The sequence below is a fragment of the Mesoplodon mirus genome (genome assembly GCF_964341445.2).
Source record: "Mesoplodon mirus genome assembly, chromosome: 3".
In the NCBI taxonomy this organism is placed as follows: Eukaryota; Metazoa; Chordata; class Mammalia; order Artiodactyla; family Ziphiidae; genus Mesoplodon; species Mesoplodon mirus.
The window spans coordinates 30,848,211-30,864,991 of NC_138978.1; the positions used below are offsets into that span (position 1 = coordinate 30,848,211).

The 16,781-nt window shown below is 42.1% G+C and overlaps 1 pseudogene across 1 annotated transcript in view; it reads right to left on the reverse strand.

The window, feature by feature from the left end:
• Positions 1 to 1,707: 1,707 nt before the first annotated feature.
• The window catches only part of LOC309799106 (traB domain-containing protein-like), a 31,304-nt pseudogene continuing 16,230 nt past the window's right edge, over positions 1,708 to 16,781 (reverse strand). Inside the window, exon 2 of the transcript in view lies at positions 1,708 to 2,911. The product of the transcript in view is annotated as a traB domain-containing protein-like (transcript). The remainder of the gene's footprint in view (positions 2,912 to 16,781) is intronic.

Genomic DNA, 16,781 nt, shown 5'->3' on the forward strand with positions numbered 1-16,781 from the left:
CAAATTAAGCCTTGGTAAATTTAAGAAAATTGAAATTGTATCAAGTATCTTTTCTGACCACAATGCTATGAGACTAGATATCGATTACAGGAAAAAAATGTAAAAAATACAAACACATGGAGAGTAAACAATACACTACTAAATAACCAAGAGGTCATGGAAGAAATCAAAGAGGAAATCAAAAAATACCTAGAAACAAATGACAATGAAAACACAATGACCCAAAACCTATGGGATGCAGCAAAAGCAGTTCTAACAGGGAAGTTTATAGCAATACAATCCTACCTCAAGAAGCAAGAAAAATCTCAAATAAACAACCTAACATTTCACCTAAAGCAATTAGAGAAAGAAGAACAAAAGAAACCCAAAATTAGCAGAAGGAAAGAAATCATAAACATCACATCAGAAATAAATGAAAAAGAAATGAAGGAAACAATAGCAAAGATCAATAAAATAAAAGCTGGTTCTTTGAGACAATAAACAAAATTGATAAACCATTAGCTAGACTCATCAAGAAAAAAAGGGAGAAGACTCAAATCAACAGAATTTGAAATGAAAAAGAAGTAAAAACTGACGCTGCAGAAATACAAAAGATCATGAGAGATTACTACAAGCAACTCTATGCCTATAAAATGGACAACCTGGAAGAAATGGACAAATTCTTAGAAATGCACAACCTTCCAAGACTGAACCAGGAAGAAATAGAAAATATAAACAGACCAATCACAAGCACTGAAATTGAAACTGCGATTAAAAATCTTCCAACAACAACAACAAAGTCTTCCAACAAACAAAAGTCCAGGACCAGGTGAATTCTATTAAACATTTAGTGAAAAGCTAACACCTATCCTTCTCAAACTCTTCCAAAATATAGCACAGGGAGGAGCACTCCCAAACTCATTCTACGAGGCCACCATCACCCTAATACCAAAACCAGAAAAAGATGTTACAAAAAAGAAAACTACAGGCCAATAGCTCTGATGAACATAGGTGCAAAAATCCTCAACAAAATACTAGCAAACAGAATCCAACAGCACATTAAAAGGATCATACACCATGATCAAGTGGGGTTTATCCCAGGAAGGCAAGGATTCTTCAATATATGCAAATCAATCAATGTGATACACCATATTAACAAATTGAAGGATAAAAACCATATATAATCTCAATAGATGCAGAAAAAGCTTTTGACAAAATTCAACAGCCATTTATGATAAAAATCCTCCAGAAAGTAGGCATAGAGGGAACTTACCTCAACATAATAAAGGCCGTATATGACAAATCCACAGCCAGCATCATTCTCAATGGTGAAAAACTGAAAGCATATCCTCTAAGATCAGGAACAAGACAAGGTTGTCCACTCTCACCACTATTATTCAACATATTTTTGAAAGTTTTAGCTACAGCAATCAGAGAAGAAAAAGAAATAAAAGGAATCCAAACTGGAAAAGAAGTAAAACTGTCACTGTTTGCAGATGACATGATACTATACATAGAGAACCCTAAAGATGTTACTAGAAAACCACTAGAGCCAATCAATGAATTTGGTAAAGTAGCAGGGTACAAAATTAATGCACAGAAATCTCTTGCATACCTATACACTAATGATGAAAAATCTGAAATAGAAATTAAGGGAACACTCCCATTTACCATTGCAACAAAAAGCATAAAATACCTAGGAATAAACCTACCTAAGGAGACAAAAGACCTATATGCAGAAAACTATAAGACACTGATGAAGGGTAGTTTTATTTTATTTTATTTTATTTTATTTTATTTTATTGAAAGTGAAATAATTCTCTATTTGGGTGGGTTGGGAGAGGGCAGGTGAGGCTAAGCTGGACCCCCATGGGGGGTGGCACCCAGGAGCTCCTCAGTGGGCCGGCCCCTGTGCCTCTTGGCTGTGTCAGAGGAGCAACCACAGGCAGCCCCCTAGACAGATGTGGTGGCTCCCTCTGTCCTTCCTACTTGTGTGGCCAGGCCTCAGTGTCCCTCTGCAGGCAGTACTGGGTGGCAGGCAGTGACAAGACCAGGCTGCTGGCATGGCGCCCCATCCAGTACAGGCTGTAGCCCAGGAGGCCCAAGAAGGTGGCTTTCATGGTCAGCCAGGGCACTCTGCCAGAGACGGACAGCAGGGGGACCATCATTATCTCCTGGATGTTGAGGTCAGTGGTCCAGTTCTTCTGGATGCCAGGGACATGGCCCATGTCCATAATGCCCACCACCATGGAAGGGACGCACTTTCTGCACTTGGCATCAGAGGCACGCAACAGCTCCAGGCACCAGGCCGCCTGCCTCAGCCTGTAGGTCAGGTAGATGTCCCGCTCAGACACGATGGTGCAGTGCAGGTTGGGGAACTCGCCGATCATCTCAGCCATCATCTGCTCCAGCAGGTCCTGCTTGCACCACTCCATGTCATCCTTGCTGATAGGGTTTGACAGGAAACATAGGCCCCAGGCTGGCTTGATCTTCTGCAAGAAGGAGAGGGTGGCAATGGCCCTCTTGAAGGTGATGGGGATAGGCTGGTCACCCAGGTGGAACTTGCAGAAAGGCACCTTGCTGGCCTCCTTGAAAGCCTCCCTGAACTCACCTCCAGGGGCCATGCCCAGCTTCTCAGTGATGTGGGCGGACACCTTCAGCAGCAGCATCTGCATGAGTCCCGACATGACCCTGTTCTGCCTTATGGCCTACTGCAGCTTCTCCAGGCTGATGTCCTTGGCCTCATGCAGCAGTGTACACTCGTTCATCTTCAGCACATCAGGCTGCACCTCCCAGATGGTCTTCACCATGTCCTTCTTGCTGTCGTCGCTGAAGTGCGCCATGCCCACCATGTGCACCCAGTTCCCGTCCTTGGCCACCAGCTCGGTCACCAGGGAAGATGATACAAATGATAGAGAGATATACCATGTTGCTGGATTGGAAAAATCAACATTGTGAAAATGACTATACAGATTCAACGCAATCCCTATCAAACTACCAATGGCATTTTTCACAGAACTAGAACAAAAATTTTCACAATTTGTATAGAAACGCAAAAGACCCCGAATAGCCAAAGCAATCTTGAGAAAGTAAAACAGATTTGGAGGAATCAGGCTCCCTGACTTCAGACTATACCACAAAGCTACAGAAATCAAGACAGTATGGTACTGGCACAAAAGCAGAAATATAGATCAATGGGACAGGATAGAAAGCCCAGAGATAAACCCATGCATATATGCTCATCTTATCTTTGATAAAGGAGGCAAGAATATACAATGGAGAAAAGACAGCCTCTTCAATAGTGGTGCTGGGAAAACTGGACAGCTACATATAAATGAATGAAATTAGAACACTCCCTAACACCATACACAAAAATAAACTCAACATGGATTAAAGACCTAAATGTAAGGTCAGACACTATAAAACTCTTAGAGGAAAACATAGGCAGAACACTCTATGACATAAATCACAGTAAGATCCTTTTTGACCCACCTTCTAGAGAAATGGAAATAAAAACAAAAATAAACAAATGGGACCTAATGAAACTTAAAAGCTTTTGCATAGCAAAGGAAACCATAAACAAGATGAAAAGACAACCATCAGAATAGAAGAAAATATTTGCAAATGAAGCAACTGACAAAGGATTAATCTCTAAAATTTAGAAGCAGCTCATGCAGCTCAATATCAAAAAAAAAAAAAACCCAATCCAAAAATGGGCAGAAGACCTAAATAAACATTTCTACAAAGAAGATATACAGATTTCCAACAAACACATGAAAGGATGCACATCACTAATCATTAGAGAAATGCAAATCAAAACTACAGTGAGGGATGCCCTGGTGGCGCAGTGGTTGAGAGTCCGCCTGCCGATGCAGGGGACACGGGTTAGTGCCCTGGTCCGGGAAGATCCCACATGCTGTGGAGCGGCTGGACCCATGAGCCATGGCCGCTGAGCCTGCGCGTCTGGAGCCTGTGCTCCGCAATGGGAGAGGCCACAACAGTGAGAGGCCCGCGTACTGCAAAAAAAAAAAAAAAAAAAAAAAAAACTACAATGAGGTATCACCTCACACCAGTCAGTGGCCATCATCAAAAAAATCTACAAACAACAAATGCTGGAGAGGATGTGGAGAAAAGGGAGCCCTCTTGCACTGTTGGTGGGAATGTAAATTGATACAGCCACTATGGAGAACATTATGAAGTTTCCTTTAAAAACTAAAAATAGAACTACCATACAACCCAGCAATCCCACTGCTGGGCATACACACTGAGAAAACCAAAATTCAAAAAAAGTCATGTATCACAATGTTCATTGCAGCTCTATTTACAATAGCCAGGACATGGGAGCAACCTAAGTGTCCATCGACAGATGAATGGATAAAGAAGATGTGGCACATATATACAATTGAATATTAGCCATAAAAAAAACAAAATTGAGTTATTTGTAGTGAGGTGGATGGACCTAGAGTGTGTCATACAGAGTGAAGTAAGTCAGAAAGAGAAAAACAAATACCATATGCTAGCACATATATGTGGAATGTAAAAAAAAAAAAAAAAAAGAAATGGTGCTGAAGAACCTAGGGGCAGGACAGGAATAAAGACGCAGACGTAGAAAATGGACTTGAGGACACGGGGAGGGAGAAGGGTAAGCTGGGTCGAAGTAAGAGAGTAACATTGACATATACACACTACCAAATGTAAAATAGATAGCTAGTGGGAAGCCGCTGCATAGCACAGCTCGGTGCTTTGCGACCACCTAGAGGGGTGGGATAAGGAGGATGGGAGGGAGATGCAAGAGGAAGGGGATATGGGGATATATCTATGCACATAGCTGATTCACTTTATTATACAGCAGAAACTAACGCGAAATTGTAAAGCAATTATACTCCAATAAAGATGTTAAAAAAAAAAAAAAAAGCAGGCAGTGACTTCCCTGGTGTTACAGTGGTTAAGAATCTGCCTGCCAATGCAGGGAACATGGGTTCGATCCCTGGTCCAGGAAGATCCCAAATGCCACAAAGCAACTAAGCCCATGTGCGCCACAACTACTGAGCCTGCGCTCTAGAGTCCATGAGCCACAACTACTGAGCCCACGTGCCACAACTACTGAAGCCCATGCACCTAGAGCCCGTGTTCCACAACAAGAGAAGCCACCACAATGAGAAGTCCACGCACCACAATGAAGACTAACCCCCACACACCGCAACTAGAGAAAGCTCACACGCAGGAATGAAGACCCAGCACAACCAAAAATAAATAAATAAAAGCAATCATTTATTTTAAAAAGAAGAAGAAGAAGAAGCAGGCAGAGGGGTTGTATTTGAGGGTAGCCTGGGGATTGTAGCAATCATGAATAATGAACATAGGGACCATAATTTCTGGCTTACATGTACCCCCACAGATATTTAATCTTCTCTACATTCTGATGAGGTGTCTATTGTTCTTCCCACTTAGGGATGAGTAAAAAAGTTCAGAAATCATCTGATGTGATAGATGCAGTAGGAAGATATGGACCACGGAGCAGATGCTTGGGTTTCAGCTCTGTCTCCAATAAGTGCTGGCAGTGCAATACAGGCCCAACTACTTAAATGTTCTATGCCTCTAGCTTTCTCATCTCTAAAATGGGGTAATAATATTACTTACTTCATAAGATTTTCCTAAAGATTAAATGTATGCTTAGCGGGAGAGCTTGGCACATTATAAGTGGTATATAGGTTCTGTTGCTGTCACTACTACTATTACTTCTGTGATTATTATTATTACCTGAATTGCCAACTAAGGAGAGCTGTATTCTCCAACATAATTATCTGTCCCCAAGAGTCTCAAATGCCTACACCTATAGCCAATCAGCTTCCACCACAGATTTAGCTACACCCCAGGCTCAAAACTCAATCATCTGGTACTTAGAAGAATTTAAGAAGCCCATAGCCTGCTGTTAAAGATTCATCTTGTCAGCCTTGGTGCTTGGAGCCATTTTGATCATGTGCCCCATGAACACTGGGGATCTGTCTCATGCCTCAGCACCCATTTTCCCAAGGCTATGAGGGACCGAGGTGCAGGGGGTGTCTTGCAACCAGCAAGCTAACCACCTGCTAAGACTACTCCATCCTGGCACATCCTTGCCTGGCTGGTGCGACACCCTTGAGCTTCTGATCATACCACCACCAAGTGAATCTCCTTCCCTGGTAAACATGCCTGCCCTCTGCATCTGAGACCTCCCTGACCTACATCAGCCCACCACTAACTAGGTCTTCTTCCAACAAGAGTCACCCAGTTTGGGAATGGCATTTCTTCATTTCTACCAAGTTCCACTTTCCCTTTTAACTACATAATTTGATTTCTTAAAAAATCAATGGCCTCTTGCTAATCAACCTCCTGCCTTGGCATTTGTGCACTGAGCTTATACAGCAATCCAAAACACTAGGCTAGGTTAGGCTTTCACACAAATGCAATTGCACTTTTATTGCTGCCATAATTTTGAGTTGCTGAGTAACGAGACTGATTTCTCAAAGAAGTGAAAGGCAAATATGTGGCCACTCAGCAGCCAACGTCTTTTTTTTTTTAATTTATTTATTTTATTTTTGGCTGTGTTGGGTCTTTGTCGCTGTGCGCAGGCTTTCTCTAGTTGCGGTAAGCAGGGGGTACTCTTTGCTGTGATATGTGGGCTTCTCATTGCACTGGCTTCTCTCGTTGTGGAGCACGGGCTCTAGGCACATGGGCTTCAGTAGTTGCAGCATGTGGGCTCAGTAGGTGTGGCTCACGGGCTCTAGAGAGCAGGCTCAGTAGTTGTGGCACACAGGCTTAGTTGCTCCGCAGCATGTGGGATCTTCCCAGACTAGGGCTCAAGCCCGTACCCCCTGCATTGGCAGGCGGATTCTTAACCACTATGCCACCAGGGAAGCCCATCAGCAGCCAACATCTATTTCTTTATAATTTGGTGCCACCAAGGACTAAGTCTCGTTTTTCCTCCTTTCTGGTCACAGCAACCTCAACTGTCGAGAATAGCTGGGTGGTGTTCAACCCAAGAAAGCTACACCTGGTCCTATTTATTATTTTAAAAATATACATGAAGGGGAAATACTTCCTGAAATGTTCAAAAGGAGCTTGGCAGACTCTCTCTCCAGCAAAACAACTATTTAATTGGTGAAAATTACTTTTAAAAAATTATTTAAAGTCTCTAGAAATTGTCCTAAATATATACAGCAATGGGAAAAACATCATTCTAGAAAATCTACTAAACCTCAGTAAGAACAGTGAGAGTCTATGGTATTTGAGCCACAGCTCACTCTCTTACCCCCTACCCCACAGCTCTACATTACAGAAGCTCTGCCCCAAGTCAATGTGTCCAAGAAGAAGAGGGCTCCCTCTCCCTCCAGCTCCCAGTGTGGAGCTCCTTTTTCATCTTGTCAGGGGGCAGTCTACTGGTTTTTCTCATCCCCATCCCCAGCCTCAGGTTGCAGAAATTCTATTCTGGTTGATTCTGCAGAGAGGACCAGTCTCCCTTCCCTCACTCAGCCCCTACTTATAGGGGAAAAGCTCTACTCTAGGTTCAGCAGGCTGAGATGACTGGGGACCCAATCACTCTATCCCCAGTTTGCCTGTAGGGAAGAGGTTTCATGTTACTAGAGATAAAGAGGGACAATTTATAATGGTAAAAATGTCAATCCATCAGGAAGATATAACAAGCATAAACATATATGCATCTAACAACACAGACCTAAAATACATGAAGCAAAACCTGACAGAACTGAAGGGAAAAATAGACAATTCACCAATAATAACTGCAGGCTTATAAATACTCTTCTTTCAGTAACAGATAGAACAACTAGGCAGAAGCTCAAAAAGAAAATAGAAGACTTGGACAATACTATAAACCAACTAGGCCTAAAAGACATCTATAAACCACTCCACATATTGGCGGCAGAATACACATTCTTCTCACATGCACATGGAACGTTTTCTAAGGTAGGCCTTATTCTAGGTCGCAAAACAAGCCTCAGTAAGGAATTAAATTAGAAATCAATAACAGAAGGAAATATGGGAAATTTACAAATATGTGGAAATTAAACAAAATACTACTATTTAACAAATGGGGCAAAGAATAAATTGCAGGGGAAATTTGAAAATACTTTGAGATGAATGAAAATGAGTACACAACATACCAGAATTTATGGAATGTGTGAAAGTAGTGCTCAGAGGAAAATTTATAGCTCTAAACAAGTTTTTTGGTTTTGTTTTTGTTTTTTGTGGTATGCGGGCCTCTCACTGTTGTGGCCTCTCCCATTGTGGAGCACAGGTTCCGGACGCACAGCCTCAGTGGCCATGGCTCACAGGCCTAGCCTCTCGGCGGCATGTGGGATCTTCCCAGACCGGGGCACGAACCCGCGTCCCCTGCATCGGCAGGCGGACTCTCAACCACTGCACCACCAGGGAAGCCCAACAACTATTTTTTTTTAAATACGAAAGAATTCAAATTAATAACCTAGTCTTTTAACTAGAAAAATAAGAGTAAACTAAACCCCTAAAAAAAGCAGAAGGAAAGAAATAATAAAGATTAGAGCAGAAAAAATGAAATAGAGAATAGAAAAATGATTTTAAAAAATAAAAACAAAAATTTGGTCCTTTAAAAAGACTAAGAAAATTGACAAACCTTTAGCTAGAGTGACCAAGAAAAAAGCAGAGAAAGAATACTTGACACTAAAATTAGGAATGAAAATGAGAACATCACTACCAGCCTTACAGAAATAAAGAGAATTATAAAGGAATACTACAAATAACTTTATGCCAACAAATCAGATAAAATAGATGAAATAGGAAGTTCTTAGAAAAACAGAAATTACCAAAACTGACCTGAGAAGAAACAGAAAATCTGAATATACCTGTAACAAGTAAAGAAATCAAATTTGTAATTTTAAAACTTCCCACAAGGGAAAGCTGAGGCCCAAATAAGTTCACTGCTAAATTCTACCAAAACTCAAAGTAGAATCAGTACCAATCCCTCATGAAATCTTTCAAAAAATAGAAGAAGAGAAACATTTCTCAATTCATTCTATGAGGTCATTACTACCCCGATATCAAAACAAAACAAAGACATCACAAGAAAACTACATACCTGCATCCCTTACGAATATATTTGCACAAATCACTAACAAAATACTAGCAAATTGATGCCAGCAACATGTGAAAAGGATTATATACCATAACGAAATGAGATTTATCCCAGGAATGCAAATTAGTTTAATATCTGAAAATCAATTCATGTAATGCACCATATTAATAGAATAAATGGGAAGATGGCGGAAGAGTAAGACGCGGAGATCACCTTCCTCCCCACAGATACATCAGAAATTCATCTACACGTGGAACAACTCCTACAGAACACCTACTGAACGCTGACAGAAGACCTCAGACCCCCCAAAAGGCAAGAAACTCCCCACATACCTGGGTAGGGCAAAAGAAAAAAAGAATAAACAGAGACAATAGGATAGGGACGGGACCTGCACCAGTGGGAGGGAGCCGTGAAGGAGGGAAGGTTTCTACACACTACAAGCCCCTTCGCGGGCAGAGACTGCAGGTGGAGGAGGGGGAAAGCTTCGGAGTAGCGGAGGAGAGCACAGCAACAGGGGTGCGGAGGGCAAAGCGGAGAGATTCTGGCACAGAGGACCGGTGCCCTCAGGCACACACCAGCCCGAGAGGCTTGTCTGCTCGGCCGCCGGGGCGGGCGGGGCTGGGAGCTGAGGCTCGGGTATCGGCTTTCAGTCGGAGCGGAGGGAGAGGACTGGGGCTGGCGGCAGGAAGAGAGCCTGAAGGGGTTAGTGCACCACGGCTAGCCCGGAGGGAGTCCGGGGAAAGGGTCTGGAGCTGCCGAAGAGGCAAGAGACTTTTTTCCCTTTTGTTTCCTGGTGCGCGAGGAGAGGGCATTAAGAGGGCTGCTTGGGGAAGCGCCGGAGACAGGCGCGAGCCACGGGTAAGGCGCGGACCTCGGAGATGGGCGTGAGACGCTGGGGCCGCCGCCGCCGCGGGGCCTGTGTGCGAGCACGGGTCACTGTCCGCCCCGCCTTCCTGGGGGCCTGTGCACCCCGCCACTGCCGGGGTCCCGGGACCCGGGGACGGCTTTCCCGGGAAAGCGCACGGAGCGCCACGGGCTGCTGCAACGTCACGCCGGCCTCTGCCGCCGCAGCCCCGCCCCACACTGCGCGCCCCTCCCTCCCCTCTGCCTGAGTGAGCCAGAGCCCCCGAATCAGCGGCTCCTTTAAACCCGTCCTGTCTGAGCGAAGAACGGATGCCCTCCGGCGACCTACGCGCAGAGGCGGGGCCAGGTCCAAGGCTGAGTCCCGGGAGCTGTGAGAGCAGAGACAGGGAAATCTCTCTGTGCAGCCTCGGAGGCAGTGGATTAAAGCTCCACGGTCCATTTGATGTGCCCTGCGTCTGTGGAGTGCATGAATGGACAGCGAATCATCCCAAATTGAGGGAGTGGACTTTGAGGACAAGATTTAAGACTTTCCCCCCTTTTCCTCTTTTTACAACGAATTATCCCAAATTAAGGAGGTGGACTTAGAGAGCAAGATTCCAGACTTCTCGCCCTTTTCCTTTTTTTACAACGAATTATCCCAAATTGAGGAGGTGGACTTGGAGAGCAAGATTTTTGATTTTTCCCCCTGCTCTCTTTTTGTGAATGTGTATGTGTAATCTTCTGTGTAAGATTCTCTCTGTATAGCTTTGCTTCCACCATATGTCCCAGGGTTCTATCGGTCCGTTTTTTTTTCAATAATTACTTTTTAATTTTAATAATGCTACTATATTTCATACTTTATTCTATTTTACTTTACCTGCTCTTTCTTTTTTTCCTACCTTCCCTTCCTCCCTCCCTCCCTCCGCTCCTCCTTTCTTTCTTTCTTTTCCTTTCCTCCCTCCCTCCCTCCCACCCTTCTTCTTTCCACTTTCTTTTTCTTTCCTTCCTCCCTCCCTCCCTCCTGTCTTTCTTTCTTTCTTTCCTTCCTCCCTCCCTTCTTCCATTCACTCTTCCTTTTGCTTTCATTCCTCCCTCCCTCCCTCCTTTCTTTCCTTCTTTCTTTCCAGCCTTCCTCCCTCCCTCCCTCCTTTCTTTCTTTCTTCCCTTCTTCCTTTCTTTCCCTCTCTCTTTCTTTCTTCTACTAATTCTTTCTTTCTACTTTTGCTCCCTGTTATTCTGAGCCGGGTGGATGAAAGGCTCTTGGTGCTGCAGCCAGGAGTCAGTGCTGTGCCTCTGAAGTGGGAGAGCCAACTTCAGGACACGGGTCCACAAGAGACCTCCCAGCTCCACATAATATCAAGCAGCGAAAATCTCCCAGAGATCTCCATCTCAACACCAGCACCCAGCTTCAGTCAACGACCAGCAAGCTACAGTGCTGGTCACCCTATGCCAAGCAACTAGCAAGGCAGGAACACAGCCCCACCCATTAGCAGAGAGGCTACCTAAAAACATAATAAGGCCATAGGCACCCCAAAACACACCACCAGACGTGGACCTGTCCACCAGAAAGACAAGATCGAGCCTCAACCACCAGAACACAGGCATTAGTCCCCCCCACCAGGAAGCCTACACAACCTACTGAAACAACCTTAGCCACTGGGGACAGACACCAAAAACAACGGGAACTACGAATCTGCAGCCTGCAAAAAGGAGACCCCAAACACAGTAACATAAGCAAAATGAGAAGACAGAAAAACACACAGCAGGTGAAGGAGCAAGATAAAAACCTACCAGACCTAACAAATGAAGAGGTAATAGGCAGCCTACCTGAAAAAGAATTCAGAATAATGATGGTAAAGCTGATCCAAGATTCTATTTCCAAGATCCATAATCTTGGAAATAGAATAGACAAAATGCAAGAAACAGTTAACAAGGACCTAGAAGAACTAAAGATGAATCAAGCATCGATTAAAAACACAATAAATGGGGCTTCCCTGGTGGCGCAGTGGTTGGGAGTCCGCCTGCCGATGCAGGGGACACGGGTTCGTGCCCTGATCCCGGAAGATCCCACATGCCGCGGAGCGGCTGGGCCCGCGAGCCATGGCCGCGGAGCCTGTGTGTCCGGAGCCTGTGCTCCGCAACGGGAGAGGCCACAGCAGTGAGAGGCCAGCGTACAGCAAAAAAAAAAAAAAAAAAAACACAATAAATGAAATGAAAAATATTCTAGATGGGATCAATAGCAGAATAACTGAGGCAGAAGAACGGATAAGTGAGGTGGAAGATAAAATAGTGGAAATAACTGCTGCAGAGCAAAATAAAGAAAAAAGAATGAAAAGAACAGAGGACAGTCTCAGAGACCTCTGGGACAACATTAAACGCACCAACATTCGAATTATAGGGGTTCCAGAAGAAGAAGAGAAAAAGAAAGGGACTGAGAAAATATTTGAAGAGATTAGAGTTGAAAACTTCCCTAATATGGGAAAGGAAATAGTTAATCAAGTCCAGGAGGCACAGAGAGTCCCATACAGAATAAATCCAAGGAGAAATACGCCAAGACACATATTAATCAAACTGTCAAAAATTAAACACAAAGAAATCATATTAAAAGCAGCAAGGGAAAAACAACAAATAACACACAAGGGAATCCCCATCAGGTTAACAGCTGATCTCTCAGCAGAAACTCTACAAGCCAGAAGGGAGTGGCAGGACATAATTAAAGTGATGAAGGAGAGAAACCTGCAACCAAGATTACTCTACCCAGCAAGGATCTCATTCAGATTTGATGGAGAAATTAAAACGTTTACAGACAAGCAAAAGCTGAGAGAGTTCAGCACCACCAAACCAGCTTTACAACAAATGCTAAAGGAACTTCTCTAGGCAAGAAACACAACAGAAGGAATATACCTACAATAACGAACCCAAAGCAATTAAGGAAATGGGAATAGGAACATACATATCAATAATTACCTTAAATGTAAATGGACTAAATGCTCCCACCAAAAGAAACAGAGTGGCTGAATGGATACAAAAACAAGACCCATCTATATGCTGTCTACAAGAGACCCACTTCAGACCTAGAGACACATACAGACTGAAAGTAAGGGGATGGAAAAAGATATTCCATGCAAATGGAAACCAAAAGAAAGCTGGAGTAGCAATTCTTATATCAGAAAAAATAGACTTTAAAATAAAGACTATTAGAAGAGACAAAGAAGGACACTACATAACGATAAAGGGATCGATCCAAGAAGAAGATATAACAATTGTAAATATTTATGCACCCAACATAGGAGCACCTCAATACATAAGGAAAATACTAACAGCCATAAAAGGGGAAATCGACAGTAACACAATCATAGTAGGGGACTTTAACACCCCACTTGCACCAATGGACAGATCATCCAAAATGAAAATAAATAAGGAAACACAAGCTTTAAATGATACATTAAACAAGATGGACTTAGTTGATATTTATAGGACATTCCATCCAAAAACAACAGAATACACATTTTTCTCAAGTGCTCATGGAACATTCTCCAGGATAGATCATATCTTGGGTCACAAATCAAGCCTTAGTAAATTTAAGAAAATTGAAATTGTATCAAGTATCTTTTCCGACCACAATGCTATGAGACTAGACATCAATTACAGGAAAAGATCTGTAAAAAGTACAAACACATGGAGGCTAAACAATACACTACTCAATAACGAAGTGATCACTGAAGAAATCAAAGAGGAAATTAAAAACTACCTAGAAACAAATGACAATGGAGACACGACGACCCAAAACCTATGGGACGCAGCAAAAGCAGTTCTAAGGGGGAAGTTTATAGCAATACAATCCCACCTTAAGAAACAGGAAACATTTCGAGTAAACAACCTGACCCTGCACCTAAAGCAATTAGAGAAAGAAGAACAAAAACCCCCCAAAGTTAGCAGAAGGAAAGAAATCATAAAGATCAGATCAGAAATAAATGAAAAAGAAATGAAGGAAACGATAGCAAAGATCAACCAAACTAAAAGCTGGTTCTTTGAGAAGATAAACAAAATTGACAAACCATTAGCCAGACTCATCAAGAAAAGAAGGGAGAAGACTCAAATCAATAGGATTAGAAATGAAAAAGGAGAAGTAACAACTGACACTGCAGAAATACAAAAGATCATGAGAGATTACTATAAGCAACTCTATGCCAATAAAATGGACAACCTGGAAGAAATGGACAAATTCTTAGAAACGCACAACCTGCCAAGACGGACTCAGGAAGAAATAGAAAATATGAATAGACCAATCACAAGCACTGAAATTGAAACTGTGATTAAAAGTCTTCCATCAAACAAAAGCCCAGGACCAGATGGCTTCACAGGCGAATTCTATCAAACATTTAGAGAAGAGCTAACACCCATCCTTCTCAAACTCTTCCAAACAATATCAGAGGAAGGAACACTCCCAAACTCATTCTACGAGGCCACCATCACCTTGATACCAAAACCAGACAAGGATGTCACAAAGAAAGAAAACTACAGGCCAATATCACTGATGAACATAGATGCAAAAATCCTCAACAAAATACTAGCAAACAGAATCCAACAGCACATTAAAAGGATCATACACCATGATCAAGTGGGGTTTATTCCAGGAATGCAAGGATTCTTCAATATACGCAAATCAATCAATGTGATACACCATATTAACAAGTTGAAGGAGAAAAACCATATGATCATCTCAATAGATGCAGAGAAAGCTTTCGACAAAATTCAACACCCATTTATGATAAAAACCCTGCAGAAAGTAGGCATAGAGGGAACTTTCCTCAACATAATAAAGGCCATATATGACAAACCCACAGCCAACATTGTCCTCAATGGTGAAAAACTGAAACCATTTCCACTAAGATCAGGAACAAGACAAGGCTGCCAACTCTCACCACTCTTATTCAACATAGTTTTGGAAGTTTTAGCCACGGCAATCAGAGAAGAAAAGGAAATAAAAGGAATCCAAATTGGAAAAGAAGAAGTAAAGCTGTCATTGTTTGCAGATGACATGATACTATACATAGAGAATCCTAAAGATGCTACTGAAAAACTAATAGAGCTAATCAATGAATTTGGTAAAGTAGCAGGATACAAAATTAATGTACAGAAATCTCTGGCATTCCTATACACTAATGATGAAAAATCTGAAAATGAAATCAAGAAAACACTCCCATTTACCATTGCAACAAAAAGAATAAAATATCTAGGAATAAACCTACCTAAGGAGACAAAAGACCTGTATGCAGAAAATTATAAGACACTGATGAAAGAAATTAAAGATGATACAAATAGATGGAGAGATATACCATGCTCCTGGATTGGAAGAATCAATATTGTGAAAATGACTCTACTACCCAAAGCAATCTACAGATTCAATGCAATCCCTATCAAACTACCACTGGCATTTTTCACAGAACTAGAACAAAAAATTTCAAAATTTGTTTGGAAAAACAAAAGACCCCAAATAGCCAAAGCAATCTTGAGAACGAAAAACGGAGCTGGAGGAATCAGGCTCCCTGACTTCAGACTATACTACAAAGCTACAGTAATTAAGACAGTGTGGTACTGGCATAAAAACAGAAAGATAGATCAGTGGATCAGGATAGAAAGCCCAGAGATAAACCCACGCACATATGGCCAACTTATCTTTGATAAAGGAGGCAGGAATGTACAGTGGAGAAAGGACAGCCTCTTCAATAAGTGGTGCTGGGAAAACTGGACAGGGACATGTAAAAGTTTGAGATTAGATCATTCCCTAACACCATACACAAAAATAAGCTCAAAATGGATTAAAGACTTAAATGTAAGGCCAGAAACTATCAAACTCTTAGAGGAAAACATAGGTAGAACACTCTATGACATAAATCACAGCAAGATCCTTTTGGACCCACCTCCTAGAGAAATGGAAATAAAAACAAAGATAAACAAATGGGACCTAATGAAACTTCAAAGCTTTTGCACAGCAAAGGAAACCATAAACAAGACCAAAAGACAACCCTCAGAATGGGAGAAAATATTTGCAAATGAAGCAACTGACAAAGGATTGATCTCCAAAATTTATAAACAGCTCATGCAGCTCAATAGCAAAAAAACAAACAACCCAATCCAAAAATGGGCAGAAAACTTAAATAGGCATTTCTCCAAAGAAGATATACAGACTGCCAACAAACACATGAAAGAATGCTCAACATCATTAATCATTAGAGAAATGCAACTCAAAACTACAATGAGATATCATCTCACACCAGTCAGAATGGCCATCATCAAGAAATCTAGAAACAATAAATGCTGGAGAGGGTGTGGAGAAAAGGGAACACTCTTGCACTGCTGGTGGGAATGTGAATTGGTACAGCCACTATGGAGAACAGTATGGAGGTTCCTTAAAAAACTACAAATAGAACTACCATATGACCCAGCAATCCCACTACTAGGCATATACCCTGAGAAAACCATAATTCAAAAAGAGACATGTACCAAAATGTTCATTGCAGCTCTATTCACAATAGCCCGGAGCTGGAAACAACCTAAGTGTCCATCATCGGATGAATGGATAAAGAAGATGTGGCACATATATACAATGGAATATTACTCAGCCATAAAAAGAAACGAAACTGAGCTATTTGTAATGAGGTGGATGGACCTAGAGTCTGTCATACAGAGTGAAGTAAGTCAGAAAGAGAAAGACAAATACCGTATGCTAACACATATATACGGAATTAAAAAAAAAATGTCATGAGGAACCTAGGGGTAAAACAGGAATAAAGACACAGACCTACTTAAGAATGGACTTGAGGATATGGGGAGGGGGAAGGCTAAGCTG